The sequence below is a fragment of the Calliphora vicina genome, chromosome 1, assembly GCF_958450345.1.
Source record: "Calliphora vicina chromosome 1, idCalVici1.1, whole genome shotgun sequence".
NCBI lineage: Eukaryota > Metazoa > Arthropoda > Insecta > Diptera > Calliphoridae > Calliphora > Calliphora vicina.
In genome coordinates, this window is record NC_088780.1 from 98,869,462 (window position 1) to 98,881,899 (window position 12,438).

Here is a 12,438-nt window from a genome sequence, read left to right on the forward strand (position 1 = left end):
TGCTCTATAACAACCGACGAACTGTTGTGCAAAAAAATGGAAACAATTATTCCGCGGTCTTGCGGAGTAAACCGATTCATGGCTTGTCGATTTGTATTCTGGGTTTGTTTACTTCAAAAATGTCAAAACCCAATTGACATTTGACGCCATTTGCAAAAGTTATAGCGTTTTGCGAATGTGTATGTGAATTCAATGACGTTGACTACTTTGAACCAGCTATCAGACAGTATCTATGTAATCTATGTAGGGTCAATGATAAGTAAAATCACTGGATCGGAAAAGTCACCCAGAACAGCTGGGTGCTGTATTTGCATGTGTGTGAGTGTTTGTTATAATTTTTTTTATTTGTATTAATTTTTGCTCCGCTCTGCTCTTTGTGTGACAGACCAACAGACATTTGTACAATAGTTTTGCTCCAAACACATGGTTGGTTGGGTTGTTAGTAAAACGATAACAATATAAAAGCGACGACAACAACAACAACAACAACAAAATAATAACAATAATAGAAAAAACGTCAAATTCTAAAACCGGCAGTTAGTGGAGAGAATTCGTTAAGTAAAGACGCTTTTAACGCTACAAAAAAAAAAATAAAGAGTGAAAACTAAAAACAAACGAAATAATATAAATAATAGTAAACTTAAGAAAAATATTGCAAATAAATAAATTTAAAAAAAAGAGTAAAAGCTCTTAAAAAATAAAACAAACAAAAGTTGTTAACTTTTCGTGAAACAGTTTTCAAATCAGTGTTAATTAATTTGTGATTTTTTATGGTAATTATTAAATTGAAAATAGAAAAAAAATATGCATACATTAAACAATGAAATAGAAAATACATATTAATTTAAAAATAGAAAAATAATTGTTAATTTTTGTGGTGAAATAAAAAAACCAGTAAGAAATCAAAGATCCGCCAATTGCATTTAGATTAAATGATGAATGCAGATGACCAGCACAATTCATAATGAAGTAGTTCTTTAAATAATTTAGACCATGCTGCATACTTTTAGGTCATACGTTGAAGGCCAATTCAAAAGGGCGTGGTTTTTTTATTAAATTATAAATTGAAGGATTGAAGTGCAATATCTATATAAAAATTTGTCATTGAAGATTAATTCAATAATATTTTACTAATATGTATGAATTTTTAATGAAATTAGTGAATAAGTGAAACAAGTGAATTTCGTGTTTAATTTTTTAAGGACCATCTTTATTTATCTCCTGATTAGATTTCGAAAGTTGTTATATCATTTACTATTTTTACATTATTGACCTATTGAAAGTGAACTGTGTAGATTTTTGTAGTAATAATATCATTTCAAATAATATTATTACTGTAACGGCTTTAAAATAATCCATGGAATCGGAAGAATGCTAAAGTTACACTTAATGTAAATTGAATCTTAATGTCTCAACCATACAATGTTTTTAACAATTTATTTACTTATATATAGGATTTTTATATAAAGATTTTCTTTAAAGCCGGGTTCAAAAATGTATTATTTATATACAGAACTTACAACTATAGGCTGTATTAGATATACAATATATAACGCTATATAAACTATTTAATTGGTCCCGAAAACCTAGTGAAAGCCATGAATTAGAGGAAAATAGCAGAATAAATACATTGTAATTTTATCGATTCCAACAGCACTGTCCAATCAGAGTATTTTCAATTAAACTTTGAACATGAATGACAGGATTGTAAATTAATTTTTGAAGAAAGGCGTTCGCCCACCCCATCAGCGTCATTTTCCAATTGTGCTTTCTAAATTTTTGTGCTCTCAAACAAACTCAAGGACAAATATTTGAAAATTCATGAGCCAGAAACCTAAGTCTGTTGTCAAAAACCTAATTCATGAGAATGTATTGCATGTATTTTGTTTTTGTATCACCCGTATGTGTGAAAAGAGAGTATTATTTTCCTCTCTCCATCCGTTCTATGCATAATATTTTTATTTGATATCCAAAGTAATTCTCCAAGGACTCTCAAACTTTAATATTTAAATGAAATTTGAGGTTGAAAAATGGAAATGTATTTTTTCAAATCTATATTTGATTATAGATTCAACGAACAAAGCAATTAATTGTATAGAAAATTTGTATCAAAAAAATCAATCTTGAAATTTGTATTTAAGAAAAAATTATTGAGAAATATTACTTTCTAAAATGTATACCAAAAATATATCTCCAGTCATTCTCAAACGTAAAAGTCTGACTTAATATTTTAAAAGAAAAACAAGTAAGAGAGCTATATTCGGCTGTGCCGATTCTTATATACCTTTCACCAAATTATACTTCAAAATAAAAATTTTAAATATTTTTAGGTAAAAAAAATTAAATTTTTTTAGGTAAAAAAAAATTAAATTTTTTTTTTCAAAATTGGTTTTTAATTTATTTTAAAAAATTACAAACGGAATGACAAACTTATATATACCCTTGCCACTCATGGTGAAGGGTATAATTAAAAACATCCCAGGAAAAAATGTATTAGTTCCACAATAATTTTTAGAAGGCATGCTACTTTGGCAAATGGTCAAAGATTTTGGTTTGAAATTGTCAACTTCAAAACTAGTTTTAGAGAAGTTATTTGGAACGGTGGTAGAGTCAGTTCTTAAAACTGTTAACTTTGTTAGAAATTATCACCATTGGTGTTAATTCCAGAGTACATTAATAGACCAAACTTTATTTGGAAGTATTTTATAACTAGTTCCTAAATCAGTGATTTTATGTGAAAATGACTCTCTTGGAATAATTTTATTTTTTGTTTAAAACATATACAATTAATAGACATATCTATTAAATTAAAAAATATTCTCCTTTTTCTGTTTACAAAAATGCTTGAGAAAAACTTTAATTGCAAATTATTCTCAAATAGTTTTGCAAAGCTAACACTTGTTATTTGGAACCATTCTGAAATAACTTCTTTAACTAGTGATCTGTATTTGTAATTGTCATTTTTTCTACAGAACCTTAACAGAACAAACTCGTTACTTGGATCTGTTCTATAACTACACCATTTCCAATTGTATTTCAGAAAATTCCAATTGAATTTCAGAAATTTTCAATTATATATCAGAATTTTCTAATTGAATTTTAGAATATTCCAATTATATTTCAGAAGTTTCCATTTATTATTTCAGAATTTTCTAATTGTGAAAAATTGGAAATTTCTGAAATACAATTGAAAATGGTTTAGTTCTAAATTCAGAATTTTTTGTGAAATTGTCACTCTTGAAACAATTTTAGAGAATCAATTGAACAATTTGTATTGTTTCTCTCAGTTGGAATTATTGAATTAGTTCAAGAAGATAGTAAATTGTTTGTCCAATTATTTGTTTAATTTATTTCTCAAACAGGAAAAATACTCTTCTTGTTTCATAATCTTTGCCCTATTGAGAAAGGCTTTAATTTCAAATAATTCTCAATTTAATGTTAGACCTGAAGGTTTTTTGACTTAGATTTGATCAGTTATGTTAATTTTGAGTTAGTAACATGTTTTTAATTAAAATCTATTTCGAATCTAAATAAAGCAGAAAAGGAATCGTCCAATTTCTTTTTTATATTTATTGACCTAGAGGTTTTCAAAAAAAAAACAAGTAAGAAAGTATGGTCGGTCAAGCCCGACCATATAATACCCTACACCAAGTAAATGAGTAAAAATATTTTTCTTTTAAAATATCAATAATTTATATTCGTGAGTGATTTTTGGAAGTGGGCCTTATATGGCGGCTATGACTAATTATGGACCGATTACCATAAAATTAGGTCGTGTGATTTATGTCTATATGAAAGTTATTTATGTTGAATTTTGTGTATATACCAAAAGTGATTTTAGCACGTTAAAGTGATTTTCGGAAGCGGGTCTATATGGGAGCTATGACTAATTATGGACCGATCGTAACAAAATTTGGTGACATGAATTTTGTATATATAAAACTTATTTTATATATATAAAACTTAAATTAAACATTTATGACCGATAAAGTCCAATTTCGAGAGGACATTTGTATGGGAGCTATGTGAAATAATGGACCGATTTCAGGCAGTTTCAATAGGCTTCGTCCTTGGGCCGAAAAAATTATATGTAGCAAATTTTATCGTAATATCTTAAGGTATTACATGGACAGCCAGACGGACGGACATCGTTTAATCGACTCAGAAAGTGATTATAAGACGATCGGTATACTTTAAGGTGGGTGTTAGACCAATATTTTTGGGCGTTATACCCTCCCCACTATGGTGGTGTAGGGTATAAATAGTTTAACAAAATTTTCGAAAATTTGGAAATGCATAAAAAAACTGTTTTGTTCTTATGTTAGTGTAGCTTAGATCACATTGAGAATTTTTCAGTCCATTTTTTAAATGTTAATGTATCTCAAAATTTTAAGGTTGTACCAAAAATTTTGATTTTATTTGTCATATTTTATTTGAAAAATATTTGTAACATAACTTAAATCGTAGTCAAAACTTATTTAGAACCAAAAAAATATAAATTTAGAAATGATTCTTACGCCCACTTTTAAAATTTTACAAAGTGGGCGTGGATAAAATACAGTTTTTTCCTTAAGGCTTGTTCTAAAATGTATTAGAGATTTTATTTTTTTTGTAGAAAATAAGAAGTACATAACATATTTAAAAAGAAATTTAAAAAAGCCTACACAGGAATTGTTTAATTTGTGAGATAGTATTACAACTTTGGTTTTATTTAGAAAAATAAAACTTTTCAAATAGTTGTGTAAGTTAATTGGGGCAAATGACAATAATAAACATTTTTATTTAGAGATAATCTAACGTTTTGTCGTTGGTTACAAACTTTAAATATAAAACCAGAAAACCATAAGTATTATACAAATTATAGCTTTTTTATTTTAAGCATTTTTTTATTACTTGTATCATGAAAATTTCCAATAAAAATTCAAAAATTTTCGAATAAAAATAAATCAACCTGTCAGGTTGTGTAATTTGTGCATTTTTACCAAAAATTGCATTAAAAGCTCTTCAAGTAACAATGCCAAATATTTAATAAAATGTTTACTAAATGTTTTCCAATTTTGTGTTTATATGCATATCCATCAAAATATTTCCATTTAAAAACAAAAAGAATAACAAAATTTATGGCACAATTCGCAAATGTTTTTAATTTGTTTGTTTTCGAACGTATGGCATATATCATTTAATAATTTTAAGAAAACAAATGAATGAATCTCAAATGGAAATAAATTGGCTTCCAAAGTGATTTCTATAGTTTCTAAATAAACCGAAATGGAAATTGATTAATAAGAATAAATAATGCATGATTTTCGATGAAATGATTTTAAGTCAAAAATTAAAAAGATTTGTGTTTATTTTGGCATATATTAATTCAATAATTTTAAATAATTAAAATTTTCCATGTAACTGCAAGCATTGTTTTTTAAGAGAGCATTAACAATACTGCTTGGTAAATTACATTACACTTTATATTACTATTAGCTAACTAAATCGCTAGCTCCTAATTGAAGCATTGCGACCAATAGGATTTTCTGTGCAGCCCTTAACTTTATCAAGACAGGTTCAGGCTACGTATGAAGCCAATTAACCTGTTTAATGAAAGAACAAAAACACCACCAAGGGTCATTACGGCCATACCCAGCCATTTTGCAATGCTTGTCGCCAACACAAACCACGCGAGCAGCTCGCAAAATCTTAATTATTTTGTCCCAACATTATAAAGTAAAGTTAATTGGTGGTATCTAAGATATTGTCCGATAAATAATACAGTAAGTATTCTCAAATCGCTCATTTGGGGTAAAATTTTGAACAGAGTAAAGAATCGTTTGGCCTGTCTTAGTCCACACAAGATTGAACCCAAGATCGAATTCTTTCCAAAAGTACTCTATTGGCCAAGCAATCGTCCGATTCGGTCCCCAGCTCAATGAACACCGAGTTCATAATAGGATGTAATGCAGTTCATGACGACCTCATCTTTTAGGAACATAAGGCTCTAAGTGCCCTCTGGCTATCTCACATAATAAATATCCTAACGCCCCCTAATATCCTTCTTAAACTCTTAGCAGAGCATATTATGATGGCTTAAATTACCGCTCAAAATATAGTTGGGTATATATCCATTCGAAATTTGATACGTTAATGCCTACAATTGATCAAACATCACGTTAAAGTGTTCATATATTTTATAAATACATATTTAGACGTAAAATTTATATTCAACTCGAGTTGATCATTTCGCAAAATTTCCGTTTAGAGGAATTCTAATAAAAAATTAAAAAAAAACCCATCTAATATTGATGTCATTGAAATAATCTATATTAACAGTCATGTTCCCACTTGGTTTCAAATGATTCAACTTGTAAATTACTTTGTGTATATGAATATGTTACAAGCTCTAGTTACAAGATATACAAAGTTTCCCTGAGATGGTCGACTATGATACTTTATATTTCAGTTTGTATTCCAACCGGGTGGTTACAAATTTAATTTTCTTAAAGCTGTGATTTGTTCATTCATTATTTTGAAATCGAACCAGCATTTTAGAAGATTCAGATGCATTACTCGTACCATTTTTATTTCGATCGAACCCACTGTGCAATGTTAGACAAGGTATATATAATGTGGTCCTTATTTAGCACTTTTTCGAAGGTCTAAAATTGTTCCATGTCACACAATGGTATAGAAAAACAAGTAAGAGAGCTATATTGGGCTGTGCCGAATCTTATATACCATTCACCAAATTATACTTCAAAATACAAATTTTAAATATTTTTAGGTAAACAAAATTTATTTTTTTTTCAATGTTGTTTTTTCCATTTTTTGTTAAAAATGTTTTTTTGAATTGTTATTTTAAAATTTTAATTTTTTTAAATTTAAACATTTTTTTTTTATATTTTAAAAAATTTTGTTTTGTTTTTAAATTTTTTGACCCATTGTAGGTCCAACTTACTATGGTTTATATACGTCGTTGCAAAGGTCTTTGAAATATCTATCATCAGATATATTTATTGTCTATATTAATGACTTAGTAATCCAGATATAGGTCAAAAATCGAGGTTGTTCTGGTATTTTCCTCATATCTCAGATATTTGTTGACATTTGATTTTGCTGATTTTAAATAGGAAACTTCTCGAAAGCATGTCTGACAGAATTATTGAAGATTTGGATCCCGAAGATATCTGGGGTCTTCAGAAAATTGATTTCAAAAGACTGACAGACGGACATGGCTTAATCGACTCCGCTATCTATAAGGATCTAGAATATACAGGCAAATCCCGGTATAACGAATCTCACTTAAACGAAAATCCGTTATAACGTACAACCATAATTTTAACATTAACTTATACAACAAACGTTCAACCATTTTGTACTCGATATAACGAATGTTGAGAGAAAAAACAAAAACAAACGAACGATAAAATTTTCAACATTGAAAATCATAACAAGCTATCAAGAATGGCTCAAATAATCAACGATCTATAAAGAATGATGTGTATCCCATTGTGGAAAAGGCATTTAATTGTTGATTAGCAGAACAGAGGTTAAAACACATTCAAGTTAAAAGAATTGCTTTAAAATCCAGAGCCCTAGAAATAAAAAAGGCTTTATAATGGTGGATTTCATGCAAGTGATATCTGTATTTAAAAAGATACGGTGTAAGATTTTTTAAAGAATCAGCGTGCAATTATAGTTGAGCCAATCTAACTCCTGGTGTTATTCTCATAGCGATATATTGTAAAATGATACCAGAAAACTAGTGCTCCAGGAAGAATGTTATCGAAGGATACTCTTAAAATGCTGTGGAACAAAATTGATTTAATCTTTTCATTGAAAGGCAAATAAACGCCGCTCTTTTCGTAAAAAAGTGTTGTCGTAAATTATCTTCATTGAAATAATGGACATTTTTAATTGTAGGATCAATTTTTGAACCGAAATCCCATTCAATGAGGGCTTTATTAATCCTTGATATTGCCTCTCAAGTCAAGCTAATGTCACACCGCTTAAAATTTATTCAAAAAAAACATCTCGATATAACGAATTTTTCGATTTAACGAATGGGCCTGACAACATATCGTTCGTTATACAGGGATTTGCCTGTATATACTTTATAGGGTCGGAAAATTATATTGTGGAAATTACAAACGGAATGACAAACTTATAATATATACCTTTTTCACGAAGGTGAAGGGTATAAAAAGAGGTGATTTATTTCCCTCTGTTTATACCCTTCACCCTCCGCCACTAGGTTTCAATTGCCACTTTTCAAACTGCTGGAACATTTTGAGACCTAATTTCATGAGTATAGGATATTATAAATTCGAGCTTGATCGATATTACTCTCTTACTTGTTTTTGCTTGTGATTGCATTTATATTTCTACAATATTGCAGTGCTCCACTATTTGTGGCTTACAGTATTGCAGTGGGTTATAATATTGACAATAGTCGTCTGCACGCAGAGAAAAAATATAGTTGTGTATGTTTACTATAACCATTTTAATATTGTTACAAGTTATTATAGTCACAGTAAATATTTACATGATTGTGGTAACCATCATATGTTTAATTTACGATTCACATGATTGTATCAACCATATATATTGTTATAGTTAACAAGTATATGTTTGTGAGAACCATTTATATGATGAAGGACTTACCATATTATGTTGCTCTCGGCTAATGGATATCATAATCTGAAAACAGCATATATGGTTGTCATAAACATATACAGGTTTACTGTAACCATATATATGGTTGATACAATCATGTGAATCGTAAATTAACCATATTACGATTACCACAATCATGTAAATAGTTACTGTGACTATAATATTGTTAAAAAACTTAACAATATTGAAATGGTTACAGTTAACATGCACAACTATATTTTTTTCTCTGCGTGTGCCTTTATTACACTCCACTATTGGTTCGTTTTAAGAGTAATTAAGTGATTTATTCTCTAGAAAAAGTGATGCTAATTTCTTGGAATAGGGCTGAATCTTGTTAATTTCCTCTAAAACTATCTTTATGAAAGAAATTTCATTCTCTAAAATATAAAAAAAACAACACATACAGCTGTCTAATTGTTTCTGCCATCTATTGGAAATAAATAAGAATGATTTTATTCATTCAAACTTGATTGTTTTTATTTTGCAAATCGACACTTACAGCTGACAGACTGACTAATCATTCGATTGATGATGTTTTTTTTTTCTGTCTTAAAAATATTTCACACATTTTGAATGCGATTATTAACAATTTAATAAATTAGCAAGCAAGTGTTGTTGAGCAACATTTGTGAGTTTTGAATTGTTTTAGAATAGTTATTTTTACTCTTTAATTTTTTTTATAAAGATGCAAGATTATTACATCATTTCTAGTCTAAATAAATAATAAATAATATTCACGTGTTTAAGTTTAAATATTAATTAATTTCATTTAAAGATTATTTATAAATTAAATTTATCAAACAGTAAGCTTTTGCATATTTCAGAAGAGCTTATTTCGCTCTTCGACTATGATTTCATTAAAGAAAATATAATTTTTGAGTTTTTATCAATCAAGACCCCAAAATTTATATATATTTTTGAGCATATTATATTCATTACTATGAGTGGTAAGTTTGTCATTTCGTTTGTAATTCTGCATTTATCATTCGAGATAGCGGAGTCGATAGAGTTATGTCCGTCTGTTCGTCGGCCCACAAATGACTGAGATACATATAAGTAAAAAACCCCGACTATCTCGATTTTTTACCTAAATCTGGATTACTAAATCATTAATATAGTCAATATGGATATTTAAATATCGATCTTTTAAAGTCCTTTCCAACGACGTATACAAAACCATAGTATTTCGAAATGGCTCAAAATCGGGAAAAAATATTTTTAACCCGAGTTTTATCTTCACAAAAGCTCCCGTTTCGAGTCGATAGCCAACATTGGTAAATACCACCGACATTTATAATTTTATTATAATTTAAATTATAAACTTATTAATTTTTGATTATAACAATTGAGTTTATTGAAATCTACAAAATTTAAAATATATTAAAAACCACTTTTTGTCAACTTATTTTTAATCATTAAAATACCGTTACCGCTAAATACCCTTACTGAAATAGTCCGAATTAGCTTTTAACCATTTCGAATCGGTAGCCTAAATCGATTTTTTGTGGTTAAACTTTTAGAAAAATATAAAAATAAAAAAATTCTCTCGATTGTAAATCATTTTAGAAGTGGGTTTTACAAATTGCGGTTTTTTAAAATTGCGGTAAATATTTATTAAGCAACATTTTATTATTTTATTTTTATGGTTTTTTTTTAATAAAACATTTGTTATATAAAACATTTGCAACAGGAAGGTCATAATTCAAAACCATATGGTGGATTCACAAGTAAGGTTTTTAATTTCCCGACCTTTTTTGATTCCCGGGAATCGGTAACATTTGTCTCTACATTCCCGGGTACACGGCTATTCCCGAAATATATAATAATACTGTAAACTATGAATATTATATCAAAATTTCATATAAAAACTTAGTGTTATAATCATTATATATACAGCTTCGTATTAATTAATTAAATTTGAGCTTAATTCACTAAAATCTTAATCCGTAATTAAAAAATTTCATTCATAAATCCATTCCCAATATCTAATTCTTTAGCTTCCTTCAAAAGCTTCATTTAAATTGAATTGATTTTGAAGTTAATTAATAACAGAATTTATTCAAACTTTGAATGATTAATTTTTTGTTGATTGCAATCTACTACAAATTGAGTTAAAATGTTTTTTCTTCATTCAAATTTATTTAGCTTTTAATAGAATAGAAAGAAAATTTCTTAAGGCTTTTAGTAAAAGGAATGAATTCAACACATTTAACTGAATAGTTAAGAGATCAAATTTATGTTGATCTCGAAAATTTCCAAATTATTGGATTCAAAGGTGAATTTTTATAATACAATATCTGCAAACACACTCATTAAAATGCAGTCATTGTTACCAAGGACTATTGCTGTGTTTCCTTTCAAGGTCAAAATCAATTATGTACTTGAAAATACCAAATGGTGTGCCGCCATCAAAAATAGGATCCTTTGTTCTACTAGTGATTTCTGGAATATTTCGCACCGGTCAATCTTGGCATTGAAGATTATTCACTTTTATTTCTAGATCGTGAAGTTTTCCATATGCTTTTTTAAATGTTCATTCGAAAAACCCCAAATAAATAATAATAAGCGGTCTATTATTGCCGAGACATAAAAGAAAAACTGTAAAAAAAATGTTCACTTTTTTTAAAAAAATAGATTTCTAACATGCTTTCTTTGTAGTTTTGTCAGTTTTTAATTCCCGGGAATCCCGACTAAAAATCCCAGGAATCGGGAATTGAAAAATTGGCAAAATTCCCGGAAATTTGTCCCGGGATAAAAACCCTATTCACAAGGTATCTTGTCATGTTGCTTCACGACTAGGCGGCTCGGCTTAACCGACTCATAGGTGTACGTCGCAGGTCTCTGCTGGTTGTTAACGATAACACAATAATCGTACTATAAAGAGTAGTATTATTTTAGAACATTATGGCAATATCACATGATAGGATACCTTGTGAATCGGTTTCATGAAGAATGATTTTGAATGTTTGAAGTAATGTTATTATTCTTCAAGTACCATCGATCCAAATCATTTCTTTGGTAAAATAAAACCTGATATGTTTGTATATATACTCGAGATTTAGTTCAAATGATTTCAAATACATTTTTAATGAAGATCTGCCAATAATTGATGATATATGGTCAATTTTCGAAAAACACAATAAAGTACATAAATAATTTGTAACTATCGATCTTGAACCAAAATTTTATACAGATAAGTAATATGTATGTAAAAATCGAACTGCTAGATTTTGTGAATATCGGCCGATATTTGATCATAGCACCCATATTAGGTCCACTTCTGAAAATCACTTAAATAAGCATAAATCTCTTATAAATATCGTAATCAATTTGCAAGATTTCACACATATTGGTATCCGTTCAAAGGAATCAATCATTTCGATGATATCTCAAACACACTTTGTTTTATTTAAATTTAAAGTTAGGATGCCCTCAATGAAAGACCTTTTACATATACAGTGGGGAGCTCAAATGAGTGCATGTTTCTATTTTGTGCACTTCTTATGGAATAAAAATAAAACTAATAAAGCATTTTTCAATAGGATGGTGACCCAATGCACATGTCAAAAATCGTAAAGAATGGTGTTCCTAGAAAAATTTCTTATTAATGCAGTTATCAGCTCAATGTCTTGAGTTCAATCCTATTGAGAATTTTTAATGAATCGTGAATTGGCGGTTGAAACAATACCGATTAACTCCTACCAATTTGTACGAGCTTTAACAGCGGATTGAGCACGAGAGAGAGAGTATTCCAAAAAAAGTTAATGAAAAATT

At 28.6% G+C, this 12,438-nt stretch overlaps 1 protein-coding gene across 1 annotated transcript in view; it reads left to right on the top strand.

Moving 5' to 3' along the window:
• The first annotated feature begins 460 nt into the window (after positions 1 to 460).
• The window catches only part of LOC135963397 (acyl-CoA Delta12-desaturase), a 39,099-nt gene continuing 27,121 nt past the window's right edge, over positions 461 to 12,438 (top strand). The window contains exon 1 of the mRNA XM_065515229.1: positions 461 to 773. The gene's annotated coding sequence lies outside the window, so the exon portion shown is untranslated. The remainder of the gene's footprint in view (positions 774 to 12,438) is intronic.